This window comes from Nyctereutes procyonoides, unplaced genomic scaffold, assembly GCF_905146905.1.
Source record: "Nyctereutes procyonoides isolate TBG_1078 unplaced genomic scaffold, NYPRO_anot_genome, whole genome shotgun sequence".
Classification (NCBI taxonomy): Eukaryota; Metazoa; Chordata; class Mammalia; order Carnivora; family Canidae; genus Nyctereutes; species Nyctereutes procyonoides.
In genome coordinates, this window is record NW_026575042.1 from 6935600 (window position 1) to 6961707 (window position 26108).

The 26108-nt window shown below is 41.7% G+C and overlaps 1 pseudogene; it reads right to left on the minus strand.

Annotated features, from left to right (window-relative positions):
- Positions 1-216: 216 nt before the first annotated feature.
- LOC129507303 (farnesyl pyrophosphate synthase-like) lies at positions 217-24362 on the minus strand (annotated as a pseudogene).
- Between the last annotated feature and the right edge of the window lie 1746 nt (positions 24363-26108).

A 26108-nucleotide genomic window follows, 5' to 3' on the forward strand; every position in this document is an offset into this window, starting at 1 on the left:
GGTAAAGATCTACATAACTGGAGTTTTATATTCATCTATTTTTTAGCAATGAAACTCTAGGTTTGGTGGGACCTCATGAAGCAAGCCCAGAAAGCAGATCACATGCACCTTCAGGTGTAGAACAATGCTTGCACTTGGGAATTTAGGGTCTTTAAAGGTCTTTGTGCCAAAGGATCTTCAGTATATCCTCCAGTCATATAAATCTATGGTAGTGCTTCAAACTCCAAACTTGTCTTCCTCATACTGCATGAACACAGCTGGCAGGGTCAGCTCCTAATTCAGGGCCACCTTCCCAGCCTCCTTTTGTCCATAAATTTCCTGAAGGATCTTGTGCTGTTCTAGAGAGGCCCACTGCAGATACTGAACCCCCAGCCAGCTGCATTTGTTGTCCTGGATGCCTCTGTCAATCTTGCCTGTCACACTAGGGTCCCTAAAGAGATCAAGGTAATCATCTTGATCTGAGAGAACTTCCCCATCTCCAGCAGGATCTTCTTGGCATTGGCATGCTTTTCTTCCTGCCCATGCTTGCCATATACATGGTAGCAGCCACAGGAAGATAGAACGAATAGAAAGCTATCTTATACTTGACAGTAGATTTGTACCTCTTTTCAGTGAATCTGCCAAGATCCACATTGCCCTGGGGGCCTGTGATGAGGCCCAGGATCTGTTCGATCTCAATCTGATAGGAACTCTGTAGGCAGGCAGCCTGGGTGGCTCAGGGGTTTAGCACCGCCTTCAGCCCAGGCTGTGATCCTGGAGACCCAGGATGGAGTCCTATGTTGGGCTCCTTGCACGGAGCCTGCTTTTCCCTCTTCCCTGTGTCTCTGCCTCTCTCTGTCTCTGTGTCTCTCATGAATAAATAAATTAAAAAAAAAAGGATCTCTGTAGGCAAAGCTCAATCAAGTTCAGGTAATAGGGCTGCTCCCAGCAGTAGAGACTCAGCAGGCATAGATAAATGCTTCCAGAAGCAAAACATTATTGATAGCATCCAAACCTATGCCTGGGTTCTGATACCAGCAAATCTGTCCCCATCGGGTGAGGGATGAATCCATGTCATGTGACACAAGGAAGAACCCTTGGAGCAATTCCACCAGCACACAGTCAGGGCCTGCTGGAGACTGTCAGCAATCCTGCTTCCCTGTCTTCACCAGCTCCTGAAAAGCTATCAGCACTGTCAAACCCCACAGCTACTTGCCTCCAATATATTGTACTCCAAGACCTCCTTAAGTCAGGCAATTCCATTTCCTGTCTTCAGGCGGCCAATGCCATCCTTGGTCAGCACCTTGACAATCTAGAAGAGCTGGATGAAATCCTGCTTCGCTTGAGCATGAGGGTCCCCAATTTCTGGTCTGCTTCCATTCTGAGGGAGGAGTAAAGTGCTCTGCTCTTGGTCTAAATTCAACTGATCACTTAAGATTTAAAAACTTTCTTCTGATTGAATTACCATTATAATTATTGCAAACTGATATCAAAACAGAAATATATTATTACAATTCCTGAAAAATAGTTGTTAAACATAAATAAAATTTTCATGAAAAACACATCTCTTAATGAAGAAATTTTTAAAATATGTCCTATATCTGTACATAAATATTATAACATGAAAACAGCAAGATACAGCGTTAATTTATTAACTAATTTTCATTTTTTATAGGTAAGAGCATTGAGAAACTTTGTTTACATAGCTATATAGAGAGAGATTCTCATAGCAATGTATTTAATTCTTTGAATCTTTGTTATACCAAAAATCACACGGTGATCCACCATTAAAACTAATTTTAATGATCTATATGCTGACAATTTTAGCATTCCTTCAATTTTGCTGAAAGCAAAGAATAGGAAACTATTTTTTTTGTAAAATATTTTATTACACAGTCATTCTGTTATTCACTTTTTCAGTTTCTAGGATGTATATGTAAAGGATTTTATCAGGACCTGTCAAGTAACTGTTAATGATATCTTGTTACTCCTGATACTCTCATTTATAGTCACCTTGTTTAACATAGTATACTCAAAAAGGATTGGGGAAATACAATATATCCAATTTTAACTAAACTGTGTTAAGGCAATATTTTGTGAGGAGATTCTTTTACTTTATAACTAAGTGTGTAGCAGCAATTAAACTATTTCCACATAACCTGATAATAACGCCACTCCTAACATCAAACCAATCATCAAATCAGAGTTTCTTTCTATCCAGATAATCTAATTTCATTTTTCAATTCAAATAGACATATTAATATAGAACCCTATGACTCTCATCTCAATTTGGAAAGCAACAAAAGTCCAGAGTATTTTGATCCTATTTTCTTCAATGATCAATTTTAAAAGCTTTAAGTTGAAAATCCCAGATTTATTAATATTGACTAACTTAATGGCATCATCCAATGGTACATGCAAATTGGGACTTAACTTTTTAGAAATGAAATCTTATATATGAGGAAAATTGCATTTCCAAGTGCAAGGAGGACTTAAACCACAGATATGAAGAATAAAACTGATGTTTGCCCAGGCAATGAAACAGCCATTGAACAAAGAAATGTACACACTCTTCCCAACAGAAACCCAAACCAACTCAGTTATAGGACTGGGTGTAAACCAACCTATATAAACAGAAGAGTACAACTCAAATCACACTAAGTAAAGAAACTGTGGCTCTATTAAAAAAAAATGGTATAGAGGAATTTCTCTAACCCTTGATTGGCAGTGTAAAACTCTGACTATTTTACCAGAAAATGACTGTCTTTCATCCTTTCCCCTATTTTCACGGATCCTTGGCTTCAAGAGTTCTATCTGGAAGAGAAGGAAGGGAAGGGAAGGGAAGGGAAGGGAAGGGAAGGGAAGGGAAGGGAAGGGAAGGGAAGGGAAGGGAAGGGAAGGGAATGATCCACAGCTGGTGAGGAGGATGAGACAGCAGAGGGTTTCAAACTCTGCAGACTAAAGAGATTGTGGAAAGAGTGCAACATTTGAGGAGATAGGCTACCTGGAGGCTGTAAGCTAGTTAAAAGCGGATGAAAGGAGGGAAAGCTGAAGCCCACCTCTTTTCCCACTCTCCATTCCAGGATGCTTTGTATGTCACTGATGGGCCTTTAAGAAAGGTTTTCTTCCTCTACTGAACTTTGCTGTCCTGCCCATCAGATATTCATAGCTTTGTAAATAGATCTGTGTTTAGGTTCCGCCTACAAGATAAATGTGATTTCGAAAAAGAAGAAAAATCCCAATGAGATTTGAAGTTTTCACTTTTCTAGGAGGAAAGTGGGAGAGTGGCCCACCATCCATGGGAACTACCTGAGGCCCAACAAGAGGGCCAGTCATTGGTAATGCAATGACTGGACAGGGCCAGTCAGATTTGGGGATGAGATAAGAAGCTAAAAGAAGCAAATACGGACCTGTTAAATATCCCAAAATATGCAACTTCCACTCTGCACAATGGGGAATCCTTCACATCTCATCCATAACCAACTTCCTGAATCTTAGAGTCAGACAGGCCCTCAGGGTTGTTTGTCTTTAGGAAAGTGCACTGTGATTATCTTCATGAACCAAATGAAGCTTGGAGACTTTCCAGAGTCCTATAGTTAGGAAGTGAGTGCAGAGATTAGAATTCAAGTCACCGTCTCTCAGCTCAAAGAGATAAGAACAAAGACTACAGAGTAGGCATGCATCATTTTGCATAATATGGAGAATTACATCATTTGAAGTCTATTACTCTATTAAAGAACAAAAATTCAACTGAGAAATTTGAAGATCTAATTGACTTTATTAAACAATTCATAAACTGGACAGCATCTCATCTGGCAAGTAGAGAGATGCTCCAAGGAGCTGCACAAGTGGAAGGTTTTTATAGGAAGGAAGGTGGGGCAAGAGTTATTAGAAAAAGAAAAGAAAGGATTGTTCCAGTCAAGGTCACCTCCCATTAGGGATGAGGGCAGAGGGTCATATCATACAGATTATGTCACCTTCCTTTGGAGGATAGACAGCCCATGTGACAGATTACCTCACTAGTGCTAATCAGAAAATTCCTGACTGACTCATTAAGACTACATTTCTGGGAGAGGTTGAAACTGCACTCAGGCTAGGTATTAGGCCCTGGTTTGGGGACATGGCCTAGCATAAGTGACTCCATCTCAGGTCTGTGGTTTTCTTTCTGACAATTCTGTCAGCAATTTTTTTCCTTGCACCTTCCCTTTCTTTCTCACTTTTTTCTATGGAAGGAATATAATCATGCTGTGGATTTTCTATTATATAAAAATTAAACATTTTTATTCTTATTATCATACTTTGCATAGCTGAACATAATATTCAAGATTCAAGAGATCATCTTTTCAATACACAAAGAAACTGATCACCACATTATCATTAATCATCATCACCAATCTTGTTTGGTAGAATTCTAAGATGATTCTGAAGTGACATTTGCTCTGATATAAGTTCTGCCCTTTGTGAGTATGTAGAACCTGTGGATATGATGAGAAATTGCTCGCATGATTAGGTTATGTTATATGGCATAGTTATCTTTAAGAAAGGGACATGGTCCAGATGGGCATCTCTTAATTACATGAGTTCTTTAAAAGCAGAGAGTTTTCTCTGGCTGATGGCAGAAGAAGTCAGTGATTCAAACATCTGGAGGATTCAACATGCCACTGTTGGCTTGAAGATGAACAAGACTATGTGAAAAGAACCTATAAGCAACCTCTAGTTGCTGAGAATGAGCTCCAGCCAATAGCCAGCAAGAAAACAAGATCTCAGTCCTATAAGCACAAAGAACTGGATTCTACCAATGGCTTAAATAAAACTTGAAGACTGATTCTTTCCTGAGAGCTTCCAGGTAAGAATGTACCTCTGAGTCTCCAAGGAGAGAATCCAACCTTGACTTACTAGACTTCTGACCTACAGACCTGTGAGCCGATAAGTAGGTATTGCCTTTAACCTTCTAGGTGTGTGTCAATTTGTTATGCAAACAGACAACCAAGGCCCCAGTCTTGGATTTAAAATAAGTATATTCACACAAAGAGAATAAGATCAAGGAAAAAAATTTTCAAAAAACTTAGTTTCTCCTGGTAATTCAATTCAAATAGTAGTTAATGATCAACCTTTCTGATTTTTGCAGTTACAAATACTGAACTTTTGAGGGAAGGGAAAAAAGCTCTTAAAAGGAGTAGCAAATGTCTCTAGAGCAAAAGAAGACAAAAGAACAGATTTTTTCTGTATCTCCTGTTTGCATTTGAAACATAGAGATTACTAGGAGTAATCACAGTTCTCATTTTTATATCCAAAATCCATATACCATTTTCTTTAAAGCTGCTATTACCAAAAGAGAAAGCTAAACATGTAAAAACCAGGGGAACAAAAGATGCCAGATGTAAATCTATAGTTTTAGCAGCTGGGCAGTAACATGTAGAAGGGTGAATATCTCCTGAAAAATATTTTTAACTGTCTTTACTGGGATAGTAAATCCAACTAACTGTAAAAATGTGCCCCTTACAGGAATGGCTTTGTGAAATTATTCTCTAGGAAATGTGAAACTTTATACTTTCATTCCATCAGAAAAGAATTTAAAACCACTCATCCATTACCAGCTTACAGATAATGAGAAATGAAGATTCTATATTAATGATAACAAATACACTGCTAAGGTCAAAGAACTTTCACAATAGTAGGGCAAAAAAAGGAGCCTTGTAGCTCCCCTGATCCTAAAACATCCTAACAATAGGGAGGTTGCTGACTCACAAGGCAGGCCGCCCTAGTTGTGCCTACCTAAGAGGCAGAGGAAGAGGAAATTTATCAGTGAGACTGAAGAATACTCCAAAACCTTCACTCCAATCTTCATTGATCTTAACCTCTTCTGCTAGAACCATCTTTCCACATTCGAATATGATGTGAGTAAATCTGGAACCTTCTCATAAAAAGGTTTGACAGTAGACAGAACACACAGAAGTAGGGGAAGAATGGAGTCACCAGGGCGCTTGGGTGACTCAGCGGTTCAGCAGACATAAGCCTTCAGCTCAGGGGATGATCCCAGTCCAGGGATCAAGCCCAGCATCGGGCTCCCTGCGAGGAGCCTGCTTCTCCCTCTGCCTATGTCTCTGCCTCTCTTTGTCTCTCATGAAAAAAATAAATTAAATCTTAAAAAAAAAAAAAAAGAATGGAATCACCAATAGTCCACAGCAATAGAGTCAGGATGAACTCAGAAGCCTGTATGTTAGGGTTGGTGTGCAGTTTGCATGCACATCAATGTGTTGTGTGATCCAACTTGACCATTTAGTCTTGGCTTGCCTGAGAATTTCCTGGTTTTAGCACTGAATTTCCATATCTCATGAAACCCCTCAATCCTGCATGAACCCTGTTTCTGTGTATATCAGCTTGCAACTACACATTATAAGTAAGAATAGTAGGAAATGTAAGACAGAAAAATTTAATTAGAGTAGGTACCTATTTAACACAGATTTTAATAATGTGGCATTACTAACCTTAGCTTCAAGGGAATGTAAAAGCCTATTATTCCTCAGTGGGTACTCATTTAAACTGCCTTTTGAGAAGTGCTTATTGGCGGAGTTTTGGCATAAGGTCTGATTTCTTAAAACAAAACAAAAAGAGTCTTAAGCTGACCTATATTGTCCTGACAAGTCCTTAAGATAACAATCATTCTTTTCATTAATTGTGCCGGGATAACATACACACATGTTAATTTGTGTTTGTTTTAGCTGCTGCAAGACACCTGAAACATCCAGAATGGTTGGGACAAGCAAGCTGAAATAGTACAAAGGCAGTTGCCAAAAATGAATTACTGACTTGAACTACATTGGGCTGGAGGAGAGTGTGGGATGAAAGGGTGAGCCCATAACTTCTGTCAATATCCTGTCTACATGTAGGAAGGAAGAGCAGATGGAAGAAGGGAATGGAAGAAGGCTTAAAGGTCTTGCCTCATCTTTACCCTCACCCCAGACAAAAGAGGAGTCACATGTCCACTGCCTACAGCTACTAACTTTAGCTTCTAGAATTGGCCAATGATGTTTTCTTCTCATCATCAAAATCACTAATAAACTTACCAATGGTATCACTGCAAATTATGACTATTTTAAGGGAAATGTGTCCCATTTAAATGAGTCACATTAATGCAAATACCATATAGAAAGGTCAACATATAATAAGAAGGAGCTCATTATTAACCTCATTTGAAGTTTAGGCCCATTTGAATATTACTTTCTCTCCCAGTCTCCTGAAAGACATGATAATTAAAAGTAAAATGATATCAAACTGCATCAAAAAAACTAAATAATTACCTTCCAGTAAAAATACACTTATAAATGTGTTTTGTGCATATTTCCAGTAAATATATATATATTTTGAAACAAGGAATATGCTTATTTGCTACAATGTTGGGCTCTGACACAGTGAGAAGTGAAACGGGAAGCTCCATGACCTTGTAAATAAAGGATGCAGTGGACTGGTGGTCTCTCTCCAGAGGAAAATGCAAAAGCATTGTAAAAGTGTCTTTTCTATATTAAGTATTAGGAAGGAAAGGGACTGTAGGCACCTCAGATCAGGAGAAAGAAATAAAAATGGGAAGGACTGCCACAGTGTAAAATCCTGCTAAAACTGCCCCTAACCACCATGCAATCTTGGTACATAAGACTCTAAGGGGACTTTTCCTGGCATGCTCCACCCAGAACTCCTGGATATTCCCACTGGTTAGGCGTTCCCCTCCAAAACTTCTGCATCCCTCACTCTTAACAGTACCTCTTGGGGTCTCTCTTCAGAGAACTTCCCTTGAGCTACCAGAGCTGCATTGCCACAATATAAGTAAAGAAAGCCAGAAGTTCCCAGGAGTTTATATCCTCCCTATAAAACATGTTTTCATATGTTTTGTTTGTTACTATTTTTTCATTTCAATTTGTAGGATTACTTTTACCACTAAAGGTAAGTCTGGTGGTGATGAACTTCTTCAGCTTTTATTTATCTGGGAAAGTATTCTCCTATGTTTTCAAAGGATAATAAAATCATTTTTTCAAAGGACAGCTATTTCATACTTTGGGTTATAATCTAATACAACTTAATTTTGTTTCTCAAATTTTCCTGCTTGAGCTATTAAGAGCTGTTTCAGTTGGCTCTTGTGTCCTTTTCACACATTCCCATTATTGTGAGTTTAAGTGTTGTCTCACTTCCTGACACTACAAGATACTCCAGGCTCATCTTGTATATTTCCTACCCCAGTCCTTGAATCAGCCCCTTCTCCAAGGAGCCCTGGTTTGTTTTATGGGATAATGATACTAGAGACCAAGATCTGGGTGCTGGGTGTGCTAGTTGCTATTGGGGTGTCATTGCTATGTCTCCTAAGCTGACAGAGCAAGAAGATGTATGTGTATATATTAACCCATCTATATACATACCCATACATATTTCTGTATGTAACAATCCATATATATATTAGGCTAAAATAACTTTATACTGATGTCTTCAACTGTACTCTATAACTACGTGGATCATTCCAGCCTCCTTTGTAGTCTTATCTGTAACTTCCCACTCCAACAGTGAGAAAACTAACTTCCACCATCTGCCATCCATTTACTTAATTGTTCAATTCCAGTATATATGTATGCAGTATCAGAATTGTTAACTCATTATTCTCATGGGAAACTATTAACCAGAGTACAGTGCTGAAGTACAATTTTTTTTTTGCCTTTAGTTTTACATACTCTACTCATTTCCAAAGACACTTAGATCAACGTCCTCCCTTGCCTTCCCAAATCCCTTTAGTGAAGTTATTTCTTAAATTTGTAAATACAGTTAGGTTACTTTTATTACATTCTGCTTTCCATTCTAGGATTCTCTTGACCTCCCAAATAATTTTTAAAATTTACATACATTAAACTTCACTCTGTGTTGTAAAGTTCAGTGGATTTTTGATGAATGCAAAGAGTCATGTGTCCACCATTACAGTGTCATACAGAATAGTTCCACTGCCCCAAAAATTCCCTGTGCTTCACTTATTCATCCTTCCTCAAAACAAAAACATATGAAAAGTGAAGCTCACAGGTAAAGAGAAATATACAGCTAAATAAAGAAGACTGTAACACTGAAATGGTGGTCCATAAAGTACTTTCAATTCTGGTATAGAGTCTAAAAGACAAAAATATTCAAAAAACTATAAATCAAAAACTATGTAATGGATGTACAATATATAAAGATGTAATTTGTGACATCAATAACATAAGGTGGGTTAGGGAGATGTAAAAGACAAATTGAAAAAAGAAAAAAGAAAAGAAAAATTGTATACAATTGGAGTTAAATTGTTATTAGCTTAAAATTGATTGTTATAAGATGTTTTACATAAGTTCCATGGTAATCACAAAGAAAATACTTAAAGAAAATACAGAAAAGGAAATGAGAAAGAAATCAAAGCATATCAGTGTCAAAAAAAATAGTGAAACGTAAAAAAAGGCAGCAGAGGGAAAAAAAAGGAAAAAAATAACTACAAGAAAGACAGAAATCAATTAACCAAATGACAGTAATAAGTTAAGTCCTGCCTTAACAGTAATTACTTTAAATGTAAATGGATTGGAGAGCCTCGGTGTCTCAGTGTTGAGCATCTGCTTTGGTTCAGGTCTTGATGGTGGAGCCTTGGGATTGAGTCACACCCATCAGGCTCCCCGTGGGGACCCTGCTTCTCCCTCTATGTCTCTGCCTCTCTCTGTGTCTCTCATGAATAAATAAATAAAATCTTTTTTAAAAAATGGGAATGGATTAAAGTACCCAATCAAAAGAAATAGAATGACTGAATAGAAGTAAACAAATAAGATAAAACTATATGCCATCTTCAAGAGACTCACATTAGATGTAAAGACACACAGGCTGAAATGAAAAGATGGAAAAAGGTTTCTTGTGCAAATGTAACCAGAAGAGAGCAGAAGAGGCCATACTTACATCAGACAAAATAGACTTTAAGTCAAAAAAGTCACAAGAGACAAAGGACATTATACAGTGATAAAAGGATCAAGGGACTAGGAAAACAGCAATTATAAATATGAATGCACCTAATATCATAGGTCACAAATACATGAAGGAAACCAGTATTTTCTTCAGTAGGAAATTTTAGCATCCCACCTTCAATAATGGATAGAACAACCATTAGAGAAGATCGGTAAGGAAATAAATGACTTGAACAATACTAATTGGATCTGCAGGTATAAAGAGAACACAATATGCACCAGCAGCACCACATTCCTCTCAAGTGCACATGGAATAGTCTCCAGAGAGATCACATGTTGGGCCAAAAAACAAGTCTTAACAAATGTAGGATTGAAATCGTACCAAGTATCTTTCCAACCACAATGGAATGAAACAAGAAATGAATAGCAGTAGGAAAACTGGAAATTTCACAAATACATGGAGGTTAAACAACACATTCTTGAAAAACAAATGGGTTAAGGAAGAAATCACAAAGGAAATTGGAAAATATCCAAGACAAAAAAAAAAAAAAACACAACATACCAACACTAATAGAATACAACAAAAGCAGTTCTAAGAGGGAAATGTATAGCAGTAAATGCCTATATTAAAATTTTTCTCAGACTCTTTTTAAAAATTGACGATGGCATACTTCTAAACTCATTTTATGAGGCCAGCATTACCCTGATAACCAAAGCCAAACAAAGATACAGGGGGGGGAAATATACTACTACCCATATCCCTGATGAATATTGGTGCATAAGTCCTCAACAAAATCCTAGCAAACTAAAATTAACAGCACTTTAAAGGATCATACACCATGACCAACTGGAATTTATCTCTGGCATTCAGGTATGGTTCAACATATACAAAACAATGAGTGTAATACACCACATTAATAAATGAAGGGCAAAAATCACAAGATCATCACAATTATGCAGAAAAAGCATTTGACAAAATTCAACACTTTTTTATGATAAAAACGCCCAACAACCTAGGAAAAGAAGAAAATTACCCCAACATAATAAATGCTACATATGAAAATCCCACAGCGAACACTACATGCAATGTTGAAAAACTAAAAACTTTTCCTCTAAGATCAGGAACAAAGTAAGGGTGTTGACCCTTCCCACTTTCATTCAACATAATACTAGAAATCCTAGATATATCAGCTAGGTAAGAAAAAGAAATAACATCTATCCAAAAAAAAAAGAAAAAAAAAACATCTACCCATATTGGAGAGAAATAAGTATAATTATCTCTTTCCTAGATTGTATACACTATAACACAGATATGAGCCTTGAGGTCATTAGGCTAAGTGAAATAAGCTAATCACAAAAAGACAAATATGATATGATTCCACTTATATGAAGTATCTAGAATAGTCAAATTCTGAGAGAGCAGAATAGTGGTTGTTAGAGGCTGCAGAGAGAGAAATGGGGAGTTGTTGCTTAATAGTATAAAGATTCAGTTATGCTAGATGGAAAATTTCTACAGATTTGTTGTACAACAATATGCATATAGTTAACTATACTGTACTGCACACATAAAAATTGTTAAGAGAGTAAATGTATGTTATTTGTTTTTTACTATGATAAAAATATACTCCTTACCTTTGTGACTGTACCGGTGGAGGTGGTGAAAAGGTTGGGCTAAGAGAATTTTCAATTCATGAGGTTTTTTTTCCTGTAGATATTTTAAATAACAGTTTTTCTTTGTAGTTATATGTTATAGTTACAAAATCAAACATCATTGAGCTCATTTAGTAGGTTTTTATTTCACATGGCTGTTGGGCAACATTATTGCCCATGTTTTCTTTTCACCACTAGTTCATTTAGTAGCCCTGGTCTCCTAACACATTCTTATCACTTTTATCCTGCTTATAATCCATTCATGCCGGATACTCTCCACTTGCTGCACCCCAGCTCTTGTCCACATTTTCCTGCCCTGCCCTTGACCCCAGATGGCTGACCTTGGTGGAAAGCATCACCCAGGCTTTTTTTCCCTCTAGCTTCTGTTGGCAAATGGAGATGCCACCAAGCAACTAAAGGGCAGGGGAGAGGGATCCCTGGGTGGCGCAGCGGTTTAGCGCCTGCCTTTGGCCCAGGGCACGATCCTGGAGACCCGGGATTGAATCCCACGTCAGGCTCCCGGTGTATGGAGCCTGCTTCTCCCTCTGCCTATGTCTCTGCCTCTCTCTCTCTCTCTCTCTGTGACTATCATAAATAAATAAAAAAAATTTTTAAAAAAGGGGCAGGGGAGAGAAGTTACAATGTTTATTCCTGCTCTCTTCCAGCTAGACAACACTTTAACAAATGTCTGCATTTTTCTACCCAAGTTCCTTTCAAACAGCCTCTCTCTGACAGCTACAGGTCTTGCTTGCCACATTCCCATTACCACTCCCACCCCTTGCCCATCATGACTTCCCACTGATTTGAGTTCTTCAGTGCCTCACCATCCCTTCCTGGTGCTTTTCACCTGATCTACACTTTTGCAAACACGCACCTTCTCATTAAGCAGTCCTAAATTATATATGTATGTGTCATCTGTTTTCTGTGGGACCCTGACCAATACATCACTGCTAGGATAAACCAAGTACAGAGCCACCATAACAAAGTACATGAGTTGTGGGCAACAACTTTTTCCTATATTCATGGAGCAAGTACCATGTTAGAACCACTATCTCTCTCCACATTGCAAACCAAGCTTTCTCAGTAATCTATCATATAATTTCCAATCTGCATTATGAAAGTCTGTGCTAGAGAGAAATGTCTGTATTGTGAAATCCTGTCACAAAAGACTGACTCTGCATCAGGGAAGAAGTATTTCAATGTCAGGGAAGACTGAGGGTGACAGGGGGTGGGTGAGGGCTTGCTGGAGGGAACCAGCCTTCAGCAGGTGGTGTCAGAGTGGGTCAGAACCAATCCTGAGGGGTTAATTCAGGCTGTTCTGAATGGCTGGCCCCAAGAAGACAATTCAGAGCTAGTGACGCTCATAAACAATAGGGCAGCAGAAGGTTCTCGTGGTGATTAATGAAAGTCCTGGTCTCTGACTCTTTTAAACGCACAAAGGAAATTAAATTTCCCACCAGATCTCTCTCTTGCCTGGGGCCAGAGAAGCCAGTTATTCATCCCCTTGGGATGTAGGCAGAGAAAAGAGTTATCATAAGAATATGCAATTACCTGGTGGTCTACAGCTGCCTCACCCTTCTCTCCAACTGTCAAGCCTCAGCTAAGCCACAATGGAGGAAGGAGCGAGAGATAACCTGTACCAAGCCTCTTACCATGTGCGGGGCACCTTGCGCTCATTGTTTCCTTCAGGATGACTCTCTGAACAGCCCTGCAGGATGGCCATAGATAGAGAGAGCCCGCCTGGCCTTCCTGACAAAACAGAGGTCAAGAAGCAAAGTGACTCTAGTTAAATATTCCAGGGTCATAGATTAGTGTCCTGCCTTTCATAATCCATTCATCACAACAGAGCAAAGGGGTTTTAGAAAGGGGAGAAGGGAGGGTAGGTGTGAATAGATGAAGCACAGGCGATATTTAGGATGGTGAAACCATTCTGTATGAAACTGTAATGGTGGGTATATGTCTTTATGTATTTGTCAAAGCCCATAGGACAATAGGACACAAAGAGTGAACCTTAATGTAACTATTGATTATAGTTAATAGTATATATATAGTTAATAGTAATGTATCAATATTGGCTCATTGATTGTAACAAATGGGCTACACTAACACAAGAACTCTGTGTTCCAGATGAGGGGTGGGGAAAAGGGTTGAACAATGAGTATATGGGACTCTGTATACTACTTGCTTAATTATTCTGTAAATCTAGAACTATACTAAAAAGTAAGTCTATTCATTATAAAAATGTATAATAATAATCTCACACACAGAATAGCTGCCCTTTCTATTGCTTTGCAGTGCATCTGGCCTTCCTCCCAGTGGAGGAATAGGCTGTGTTGTGACTGGGATTAGTGGCTGATGTGTACATGCAGGACATGGGGGATGGTCCAACATCAACATCTACAGCTGCAAATGAATATCACAGAATGCTAAGAATTCAGTGGGGAAAGGTGGGAGGGTATCTCCTGGTCAAATGTCTGTGAATTAAGGCTGAAGGTCATAATGACAGGAGGACTCCTTCCTGATAACAATGATAGCAGATGACAGAAATTGGGAAGGGCTGTGAAATATTCCTGTGGTTATGTTTCACTTTTTTTTAATTTATATGCCCTTCATTAGTAAATGAATATTTCTGAGGTAAGGAGGAGATAACTGTGTCTAGTTTCCCATAATGTAACAGTTACTGTAGTATTTTTTTTAAAGCCTTAAGATTCTAGAAGCCAGGCCTCTCAATTTTTAAAGATATTCCAGGAACCCAAGTCCAGTTACTTTAAAGAGTCTTGTGTTGCTTTGGGTTCCCAGAAGGGCAAAGTTGAGATGGGGCTGCAGCCAGTTTATTAGAGGAGTGATCCCAGGAAGCACAGTGAGGGGTGAGGAGAAACAGGAAAGGAAGTAAAACCAATACAGGCAGGATAACAGGACTGAATGCTGGCAACTGGTTGCTGATAGCAAAAAAAAAGCTTCCATAGACTCTCAAAAAGAATCAAATAAGGCCACTCATGATAGGTCAAGATAAAAGCAAGACCACTCCATAATTATGACTGAACACAAAGATAAGGACACTGTGTGACCACAAAAATAATCAAATATCCCCTTTTTCTGGCATAAGTGAGTCTTCCTTCTTTGTCAACAACAATCCAAGCTCTGATTTGTTAGTCCTGCCTCTTAGATTAAAATTATTAAAATACCCAGTCATCAAATTGCCCTGAGATCCCAACTTAGCACTCAATTCGGGAAGGGGGTGGGCAACAACTCACTTCTTAAAATCCTTTTCAAAATCATCCAACACAAGTCCACACCCTTATACACTAAAACCTCCTTAACTCTCTCACAGTTGCCCATGGTATGTATTCTCTCTGTTACAGCAAACTAATCAACTTTGGATGGGATCCTGTGGTCTTTGGCTGATGGACAGTGACATCAATAAAAGATGAGTTACTGAATTAATTACCATTGTGGGCAGCTGGGATGCAATCTCACTGTGGACACTACAGAACTGCATAGAGCACATCTCAAAATTAATTGTGCCAGAAGATGGAAGGGACCAAGGAATAAATAACTGGTTCCCATTCTCCTTTACTTGAGAGTCATCCCAAGGACATTAACTCCTCAGATTTTTTTGGATGATGTCTTCATAAAGTTGGGCAGCCTCCCACAGCTTCAGAGGAATCCCAGGGACAGCAAAACGGAGAGGCATCTTGAGTTATGCTCTCCAATGTGTTCCTGGGGACTCTTGACCAAGTCTGTGGAACTGTCCACCAGAGGTGTGCTGATACCAGGAGGTCCAAGAGGATGTTGTGCAGTGTCCTACCCTGCTAGTGATAATCCACATTTTACAGATGCAGAAACTGAGACTCAGAGAGGTTAGAAATGTTGAACTGGGGTCATATGGCATTTCTCTCAATGTTAAAAAAAACAACACTGCTAATTTTTTTCTGCCAGGGACACATTTCTGCTTACCTCTCCTAGATGTGTTTCTATGATACTGTAAACAACAGGGAATGTGTTAAGCCCCACTTCTCACTTTATCAAATTGCAGAATGGGTTTTGGAGATTATCTGCTACTACTGACCATCTTAAGAAATGTGCAAGACCCTGTGGAGCAGTGATTTGGAAACTCCTGCTCGACATGAAACCCTTTTTCTCTTCAGAGGAAATATTATGGGGAACATATAGCAGAGATGAAGCCCAGAGCTTCCCCTACATCATGACCTCAGTTAGCTTGTAAGACTCCTCTGAGAATGCCCAAACTCCAAAGAGCACAGAAGTAAATCCAAAGCAAAAGATTCAAGTGCCTACACCAGCCTGACCTCTATCAGCTTATTACCCTGAATGAATTATATTATTTTACCTCTGAGACAGAATTCATACGGCCCTAGGATTCCAGTTTCTCTCTTATATTACATTGTAGCGCTATCTCAGCTATCAACCAATAATTGAGGGCTAAGCGAGCTGATTAAACAGCCCAACCCTGCTGACATAATTCACAGCTAATCTTGTTCATTCTCCAAGTGCAGATTCAACCATTTGATCCTCACCATGCATCAGTGACACCTGCTGTGGTGCCCACTCTCATTTATTATGTGTTTAAATACAGTGTCTTGTGCTCCATGATTATTGTTACAATAGCTATGTAGCTGAACACAGGGGCAAAGCAAAACAAGATCCTTCATCTCTTGTTTGCAATTTTCCTTGGGAAACAAATGGAAAAGCATGGCAAAGTCAGGTGGTTGGCTATGAAATATACTGAGTAGAAACCAGAGGGCTTTAGGAACCCAAAGATCCATGGAGGATGGAAAACATAAAGGATATGGGAATGCTTATCAAAAGGTTGCTACATGCATTTAGGGGTAAAATGATATGACTTTGGAATTTGCCTTAAAATTCTACACTATGATAAAAAAAATGGGAGGACAGATGAAACAAGGCTGGCAAAAGCTACTAATTGTTAAGGCTGTGTCCTGGGTATATGTAAGTGTGTTTCTTTCTGTGAAATGTTCCATATCTAAAATCTTCATAATAAAAGGATGTGGTGTGGGTTTTTTTTTCCAAGTACAGTGTGTTTGATGCCTGTCTTAAACACTTTGCACATTATCTCACTTAAGCCTCTGAACATTTGATTCACTTTACAGATGAAGAATCTAAGAGTCAAAGCAATGAAGTGATTTCCTTGGAGTGCTGGAGCCAGGATTTTACTTGAGCTCTCCAGCTAGAATTTAGGGTTCATGAAGAGGGTGAATTGGAATTGGACCTTGATTTAACATATAAAGGCATCCCTGGAGAGGGAGTCACAAGAACAATCCCCCTCAGATAAGACCTAGAGGGTGGGATCCAGGCTATGAGAAGATGGTTTCACAACTCATAAGCGCATATTTTATTACCCAGCTGATACGAGCGGATTGTCTTATCACCTAATCAATCCTGAGTGAACTAATAGAGGAAAATCAATGAGAATCAGGTGTTGAAGACGAAGCCTGAGCGATCTGAGGGTGTTCTGGGACTGATCCAGTTATTTACTCTGTCTCAGCTGTATTCTAACTCCAGTGTGAAAGTGAAGGAGGAGAGAGAGCCCTGACAGCTGAATGAGGCAGAAGCTCTGGCTCCTCCCAGCTTTTCTTTCTCCTTCCTTTTCCACTCCCAGCTCCTAGTCAAAAAGAAAACTTACTGAGCATACCTGCTGCATGCTGGGCAGCGTGCAGGCGGGATGTTGGGAATTTAGAGGTGCAGTAGATCTGTGCATCCCACCAGGGGCTACAAGCCCAGAGCAGCAGCCACAAAGGGCGGTGATAATATAAGTTCTGAAGGGGACGTCTGTCTTGGGGGGGGAGCTGCTTAGAGGAAGCAGAACCTGCATTCCACACAAAAGAAGGGTAGAGCTTGGGGAAACAAACATGAGAGACTGGCTACCTAGGCAAATGTGGACACATTTAAGACGTAATTGTCTGAGGAGTGAGCAGAGGAGGGCTATAAAAAGTTACAGAGGAAGGTAAAGAAAAGAATCCCTTTAAATTTGAGGCTAGGCTTAGGGTGACGCAGGACCAGTGAAGTTTTCTATGCAATACTGAGAAGCGCCTCATACACAATATAGTAGATTACATTTTGGGGGCCAATTTTTTACACCTTCCTATATCCACACCCATATATTCCCATATGATTTGCAGTTTTCCCATGTAAGCGTGAGTGAGTGCATTTCTCCATCCCTTAACTTTGAGATGAGCTATAAAACTTGCTTTCACCAATGGGATCTTAGGAGATGAGAGCGGGGCCTCCCTCTGGAACTTCTGCCTTTGCATGACAAAGACATGGGTGGACTGTTGGTCTAGAGAGGATGAGACACACACACTTGAGTGAGAACTGGAGCTTCCCCAGTCCTCACAGGCAAAGCCAAATGGCTCAGCCATGCCCCACTTTGATCAGACAACCTCCAGCCAACTCGTGATGCATAAACAAGTCAGCCTGAGATCAACAAAGGCATATAACTGACCCACAGATGCATGAGCCGAATAAATGCTTTTTTTTTTCTATGCCACTGAGATTTGTTTGTGGTTGCTTGTTACACGTGATAGCTGACTGATGCACTCACCATGCTTCTCTCCCCCCAAAATTCAGTCAATGTTGTCAAGACTAGTCAATTCATAGACAATCATGGGCACCCATGAAGCTAAAGTTAAGGATCATGTCTCTCTTCTTCTTGTGAAAGGGAAGGCAGGATGGTGCTGGCAACAGCTGTAAAAAAAGGCATGGCTCTAGGTAGGATAATATGCACACATTCCTCCTATGAATTTGACCTGGCCTAACTCTCCCTAACCTAGAAGAAGCTATGCCTTTTCCTATAGATTAGAAGCATTCTAGAAGATTCTGAGAAACTTTCAACCAATCCTGGGAGCTGGCCCCCCCCAAACAAAAACTGCTCCAGAAAAGTAAACATTCTAAGACCCAAAACTTTATACTCCTTTAGACACACACACAGACATGTGTACCCCAGCAACACCTTTCAAATCTAAATGTTTCTAAGGTTTTGCAGTATGCAGGGATAAAAACACATTATCATCATATAAACAGAATTCCTTTTATAACAAATCTATATTCTTCAATGTATAAAAACTCATATTTCTGAACCCATAACCAGTAGTGTGTCTTGGGCACATTTAACACTATGATTTTAAAATGTTGGCTGACCCTTAGCTATTTTAGGAGGTTAAAATAGTATAGACCTCATAACTGTCAACAACTCTGTTATTAGGGGAAAAAAATTGTACAATTTGAACATTTCAGCCTGAGATCTTATCTCCTTTTCATGACAGTTAGTTCCAGGCAAGCTTGGACAAAGTAGCCATAAGCATATATTGCTTCCCTAAGCCAGGAATCGGGGCTGCTAGCTGTTGAGAGAGAGAAAGAGGTAGTTATCTCCAGAACAGACATTCAAACCCTAACAAACTTTTTCTTTCTCACCGATGGAGATTTGGGCAGAAATGAACCCAGATTGCTTGCTTTGTCCTTCAAGTGTGGCCACAGCCCCCAGCTGGCTCCATGTGCCTAGCCCACCAGCATCAGAACATCCCAGCAGATGCCACTCAGCAGGTGTCCTGGTTAATCTAGAAAGAGATTTCCCTGAGCCTCCCATAGAATGAATCAGGACGTTTCAAAGTAGCAATTTGACAAGGTTCTTCTAACATTTATGATGTTTTTATTTAGTCTTTTAAGGCATATATAAAAATATGGACCCTGTCAAAGTATAAAAGTGTTCTTTCACATGTTTGCAGAGTATGTGCATGAGCCCCTCCCACAGCTGCACCCCAGCCTTTGGTTACTGGAATCTGAACCTTTTCCCATTTAACTGCCCTGTCCTCTGACCCCCCACAGGCTCAGCTCATCCTTCCCTGGCCCCTTGCCCAAGCTCCAGCCCATATCTGGATCTATCCATCCACATCCCCTCTCACCTTGACCGCCAGGATGAGGCACAGCTAAGTCAGAGTCTAGTTAAGGATTGGGGCAGGACTACACACCTTAGAGCTTATCCATGAAGCTTTTCATTGCCAGGAGCAAGAACATCTTGTTACAGTAACACAATCCTTATCTTGTCTGACAGAAATATCCTATTTTGAGAGACTAAACCTCGCAGGGCAGAAAATGAGAAAGATACCAAACCCAGATTGTCAAGGAAAGCATTTTTCAGAAGCCAATACAACACAGATCCCTCAGGCACAGGGTCAGGAAGCAGGAATCAGACCTATGCATGGTTGTGCTTTGTTACACTGAGGTCATTCCCTGATTAGAGCCAAGCTGGCTCCTCAGGACCAACCAACACAGTGCCCTGGCGACAAGGACAGGTTCCAGGAGCACCTGCCTCACCTGGGAGTGGCCCTAGGTGATACTGCTCACACGCCATCTGGTGGCTCCTTGATGATGTGCCAGCCTGCAAAGCCCAAAGCCCACAGCAAAATCTCAACCTGAAGGGTTCAGAAAAGTCAAAAACTTCACTCCACTTTTAGTTCTTCCTCCCGCCTGCTCACTCTTGTTTAATTGTCAAGATTTTCCTGGTCCTCGTAAGGAACATGATGAGAAAAAACTCCACCAAACCTCCGTTCCATTTGAAATAAGCAATTTACCCATTTTCTTTGCTTTTAGACATCCAATCAGCCAGACCAGTACTGGAATGCGCCAGCCCATATGGAGTGCAGCGCTATGTGCAGCGTTTTCCCACTCGTCCTCCCCTCCAATGACTGCAAAGGCAGGAGGTGACGACAGGGAGGGCCTTTCCCCGGCTGCCCCCTCAGGCTGCAGTGTCCTCTTACTCTTTGAATATAATCTTCAAGGGCTATGCTCAACCTAGAATGAAAATCTACAGCTGCCAAATTATTCAGTGGCCAGTGGCGCTTTTTACCTTTTCCAGTCTGCTTTCAAATACATCAGAGCAAACCTCTCCTTATGATTAACACCCATCCCAGTGTTAAAACGCCGTCAGGAGACAATACCCAGCTCTCCTCAAAAATCTTACTGCAAACACGGGAAGACGAGTGGAGTCACTGAGCAGTAATGCCACTGAGGACAGATGCCGCCGTTGGGATTATAGTGCCATGAGGTTGTGTTCTTTCAGCTGAACTGGGCACAGGAAGTGACTATTTCCAGGTAAAAATAATCACTAAGCCCCTGCCATGATAATCCTGATCACACCAGTGAAGTCACACAAAGAAAGGAGTACAGAACATTCTGGACAGTGAGGAAGAGAGAAAATCATAGAGTATCATAAGCAAAACAGGCCATCAGGAAAATGTAAACATTGGCAGAATACTTTTTTTGAGCTATTAATCTGTTTTTCTTGGGCTGTTTTTATCTCCTTGGGTTTCATGCAAGTAGCCTTTGTAATTCTTCCCCTCAGGGTATTTTTTTACCGAGCAGGATACAGATAGGACTTGAAGTCAGCAGCTTGTCCTTCTCCTGTCCTCTGTAATGGCTCCCTGATAAATACTAGGTGTCCCAGATGTGGAGTGGAGAGAGAGAAGCCTGCGCCGGATGGGGCTGGGAATACCCATGAGTCCCACATCTATGATGGCGGAAATGTCTGAGCCCTGGGGACAGCACTCTGAGGCAGGGTGGGGGTGAAGGGGTCACTAGACCTCAAGGGGATGCTAGGGTAGGGGAGGCTAGAGCCAAGGACCCAACCAGAAAGCCTCACTGAAGACTCTGGTATTCCAAGCTGAACTTGAACAGACCCAACAGGCTGGGACAATGAGTGTGTCTCAGCATTAATCAGTGGGGACCCATGACTCATGACTGGAGAAGCCCCCCTTTTGCTTTATCCCTATAAGTAACCCCAGGACCCTGGCACAACCCCCAGGATAGAGAGATGCCCACAGTAATACCTGAGGTGAAATTTCCACTCAACCTAGCAGAATGGGGCTCAGCATTAGGATATAACAGAGGTGATCCTCCTTGCATGCCCTAGTTAAAGACTCAGATTCACACCACTTCAACCATATTGTCAGAAATAGACTCTGCGGGACCGGCCACTAGAATCACAGAGACCCAGGAGAAACATAAAACGGAGACTGAAGCTTTAAAAAAACAAACACAGCAGTATGGAATTAAAATCCAAGCACTTAAAGCCCAGAGCCACACACAGGGCCCTACACAAGCCTCGTGTCTCACCACGTTGGTGAGGGTGACTCCCAGATTGTTAGTGAGGAAGCACAAATGAGAGCCTGTGTGGTTGGCAGGAATAGCATTTTGTGTGGCCACCTCAGCTTCTGAGACCTCAATAACACTGGCCTGAGCATCCTCGCCCACAAGCCGTAGGAAGCAAGCGTGGTGAATTTCTGGGCCTGGCACAGCCAGGGGCTGCTCCTCTTAAGAAACTCAGAACAATGGACAGGGTCTTAGAGATGTCAGGCTTCCTCCCTTTCCAGACAAGCCTTGAGAAAACTATTTGCCTTCCCTCGGATACAAATTGTGTTACTCCATCCTCCTTAAGACTTAGATCTATAGTCAGCTTTGTCCTCAAAAAGCAATTACATGGTTGTCAAAACCCATCAAGCTGAATACTTAACATTGGTACATTTTACTGTATGTTAAATAGCCCTCACCTTAAAACACACGCACGCGTGCACACACACACACACACACACACACACACACACAAACTTGCTCTGCGCATCCCTAAAATCTGGAAACAGACAAATATATATGTCATCAAAGACATCTTCAATAAAAAATATACAAAAAAGTGATACCTTTACACTTTAGGATACCCGAGATTTGAATTAGGTTAATGAAAAGTGAATATATATAATATTCTCATTGTAGGATGTGGGTTCAGTCCTTCTCAACACTAGGAATTACTTGGGTAGCACAGAGCAGGTGAGCAGCCCATGACACTGTACAGGCATGGTGGTATGCAGAGAGTTAGGGCTATGGTGGAGGAAAATATTATGTTGTTGTTGTTGTTGTTGTTGTTGTTTTAAACTGGATTGGGAGAGGAGAGATCTAAGCTCATTATATAGCACCCATTGTGCTCCCATGAGCAAGTATATTTCTCCTCCCTGGGCATTAGATATTCAATTGTAAGGAGTGTGATGGGTAAGGTGATCTCTACATCTTAAATTTTATGACCAACCCTGTATTTTATCTATCTTGAAGCACTCAGGTGACTTGCATTATAAATCATGTAAGTGAGGCTTGGTATCAGTGACAATCCCTTAAGGCTAAGCTGCTATTCCAAGTTTCTGAAGGGAAAACCAAGGCCACACAGCAACTTGAAAATGAAGTGCCTTCTGACCTCCACACTGAAGACAATGCATGCTAGATTTCCATGTTGCTAAGGGTAAAATCACCACAACTGCATTTTTACAGACTCCTTAGACTGGTCAAGGACTAGAGCAGACCCACCCCCTTTCCTTAGCACTAGAATCAACCCGCCAGCTTACAGGTGTGGGGCTCTAAAGTAGACCAGGGCCCAGAAGCTAACTGCCTGCCTAGAGAGGGTCTGAAAGTCCCAGCAAAACGTCAGCTGCTAGCCTGCGGCCAGGGCTGCTTTCACAAAGGCCTAGAAAAAAAAGAGAATGTATCCCAAGGACCAAACCACAGCCCGGTCGGTCGCCAGCCAGTGCTGCATTAGGGCTAAACTTGGCCCAGATAAGATCATTGCAGCGAGAATGTTTTTAAAAGATGAATAAACAGCAAACCTACTGCAATGCAACACCAGCAAATTCTATCCAAGGCTGACCCAAGAACCCAGCACGGCCCACCCCCGTGTGATTCCAAATGTCAAGAGCGCCACCTACCGCCCACACTGGAAACGTCAAATGGAACGTGCTTTCATCTCAAGCTGGATGATCCTGCTCGGGATCCGAGTTCTCTCCAAGATCTGTGAGCTGTGTATGTTTTTGTGTTTATGATGGTCTAAACACTGTCACACAAACTCGATCACATGCTGGATCACCAGGCTGATAAAGGAAAGGAAAATCATCAAGACATTCCAGGCTTCTATTTTGCATTTGTTAGGATTGGGAAGTTGTTTCTGGAGTTCCTATTAAAAAAAAAAAAAAAAAGACACATTTATTCAGCGTCATGATGAGACTATTACATTTAGCAATCAACAGCATGGGTGCAAAAAAAAATCTACATTAAAACCCTTTGTTGGAATGCTTCACACTTTCCACAGAACAGAAACTAAAACAACCTGTTACACAATTAGTCACAAATACAGTCCTCGAGTTTTTTGCCCATACACATGAGTATTGTCTAAAACATGTCTTCTTTGTAGCCGCTAGGCCCTGCCACCACTGTGCTTGGCTGAGTTCACAGATCTGTTGTAACCTGTAGCTTCCCTGTCCCTTCTCTGGCTCTCCTCTCCTGCTGAGCTTTGTTTCCTGGCAGTAATTAAAACCTTCTGCCACTGCCATAGCTGCTGCTGCTGCTGCTGGAACCGCCACAGCCACCTTGGTTTCGTGGTTTGGCAAAGGATTGGCCTCCACCACCATAGGGGCCAGAGCTTCTGCCTCCAAAATCTCCTCCTTTCCTGGGTCCAAAATTTGAGGATTGATTGTTGTAATTGCCAAAATCGTTATAGCTTCCGCCACCTCCAAAGTTGCCTCTGTCATTACCAAATCCGTGACAGCCATCCCCGCTGCCACCGTATCCGCCACCACCTCGGCTGCCCCCGAAGCCGCCTCGACCACTGAAGTCCCCTCCGCGACCAGAGTTGTCCTTCCCACCAACACCGCCTCCACGACCACCACCAGAGTTTCCAGAACCACTTCGGCCTCTTGGGCTGGACCAAGCACTAGCCATCTCTTGCTTCGACGGGGCTTTCCTCACTTCACAGTTGAGGCCCTTCACAGGATGGTATTTCTGAATGACAACCTTGTCTACAGAGTCGTGGGCGTCAAAGGTCACAGAAGCAAAACCGCTCTTTTCGCCACCGCCTGGGTCAGTCACGATCTCAATCACCTCAACTTCCCATACTGCTCTTTTTTTTTTTTTGATTTTTATTTATTTATGATAGTCACAGAGAGAGAGAGAGAGGCAGAGACACAGGCAGAGGGAGAAGCAGGCTCCGTGCACCGGGAGCCCGACGTGGGACTCGATCCCGGGTCTCCAGGATCGCGCCCCGGGCCAAAGGCAGGCGCCAAACCGCTGCGCCACCAGGGATCCCTCCCATACTGCTCAAAACAATCTCTTAGATGACGTTCTCCAGCGTCTTCTTTGATGCCACCGACAAAAATCTTTCCCACAGTTAAGTGGGCCCCGGGTCTTCGAGAATCCTCTCGGGAGAGCCCTCGGGTTCCCCGGCTCTCCCGTCCACCTGTGCGGCCCCGCGTTCCTGGCCGCGGCCGCCCCCTCCAGGTGGCATCCGTGGCGAACCCGAGGCCTCTGGGGCGCTCGGTGTCGGGGTCTCTCATTACCACACACCCGCAAGCCTCCCCCGTTGCTCAAAACGGCTCCTCAGACTCTCATCGGTGGTTTCGAAGCTCAAACCTCGGATGAAGAGCTGCCGCGGCTGCTCCGGCTCTTCGGGAGACTCTGACTTAGACGTGAGGGCGGGGGGGTGGGGGGGGGGAGACTTCACCGATGCTTGCTCGGGGCGTCCAGGGGCAGAAAGAAAGCGGAGTCACTATTTTTTACTATGGTGTGGGGGTTTTTTTGTTTTTTGTTTTTTTAATATTTTATTTATTCATGAGAGACACACGCAGAGAGGCAGAGACACAGGCAGAGGAGCAGGCTCCACGCAGGGATCCCGACGGGGGACTCGATCCAGGGACTCCAGGATCACGCCCTGGGCCGAAGCAGAGGCCCAAGCGCGGCGCCACCCAGACCTCCCCACAAGAAGCAGATCTTAAAGCAACATGGAGAATAACAGAGCTAGAGGAAGAGCAGCCTTTGTAAACTAGTGCGTCACTTAGAGTAGGAAAATTTTCTTGTTTTCCTCCGTGAGTCTTTTTAACACTCTGTAGACTCCCAACCTACCGAGGCTGATAAAGCCTCATGGTTTCTTCTGGAAGCCCACTCCCCTATTCTCCCATTCATGAGACCATTAAGGTACCATAGCCTTGAGGCTTTCGAAGGAAGGGAGGCTGCGGGGCAGTCCCCTGTCACTGGGGAGGAGACTGTGTCCTTTTGTCCTTTATGTACTTTTTTTTAATAATAAATTTATTTTTATTGGTGTTCAATTTGCCAACATACAGAATAACACCCAGTGCTCATCCCCTCAAGTGTCCCCCTCAGTGCCCATCACCCAGTCACCTCCACCACCCCTAGTTCGTTTCCCAGAGTTAGGAGTCTTTATGTTCTGTCTCCCTTTCTGATATCTCCCACACATTTCTTCTCCCTTCCCTTATATTCCCTTTCACTATTATTCATATTCCCCAAATGAATGAGAACATACACTGTTTGTCCTTCTCCGATTGACTTACTTCACTCAGCATAATACCCTCCAGTTCCATCCACGTTGAAGCAAATGGTGGGTATTTGTCATTTCTAATGGCTGAGTAATATTCCATTGTATACACAGACCACATCTTCTTTATCCATTCGTCT